This window comes from Otolemur garnettii, unplaced genomic scaffold (genome assembly GCF_000181295.1).
Source record: "Otolemur garnettii isolate 467f Iridium unplaced genomic scaffold, OtoGar3 scaffold00042, whole genome shotgun sequence".
Lineage (NCBI taxonomy): Eukaryota > Metazoa > Chordata > Mammalia > Primates > Galagidae > Otolemur > Otolemur garnettii.
In genome coordinates this window covers 2924733-2925328 of record NW_003852437.1, presented here as the reverse complement: position 1 = coordinate 2925328, position 596 = coordinate 2924733, and positions in this window count along the sequence as shown.

Genomic DNA, 596 nt, shown 5'->3' with positions numbered 1-596 from the left:
AACAAACCAAACTCCAAAATGCCCTATTGAGAAGTTGGCAAAGGCTCTGAACGGACATTTTTCTAAAGAGGACATAGGAATGGCCAACAAGAAAAGGTACCTAGTATCACTAATCATCAGGGAAATGCAAATGAAAACCAGGAGATAACACCTGTTAGGATGGTATCATCAAAAGGACAAGTGCGGACAAATCTCGGCCAGAGTGTGGGGGAAGGGGACCCCGCACACCGTTAGTGGGGCTGTAAAGTGGAACAGGCTCTATGGAAAACAGCGTGGAGGGTCCTCAAAAAGTTGAAGACCGGTCGAGCTTTCTCTGCGCACCGTTAAGTTCAGAGTCGTCCTGCCGCTCCCTTCTTCGTCTACGAAGGGCTTCTGGAGACCAAAGGCGAGGCCACCAGGTGTCCAAGTCCCTCGGGGCCGAGCGGCGGAGGCTGGTTCCCGGGCCAGCAGGTTCAGGCCGGGCGGCGAGGCCAAGCACCTCGCACCCCCGACCCCAGGCCGAGCCGGCTGCCGGGCCTCGGCCGCCGTCAAGCCACGGAGGAGCCTTCGGAGCCCGCCAGGGGGCGGCCGGGCCTCCCTCCGCGCCGCCGGCCAGC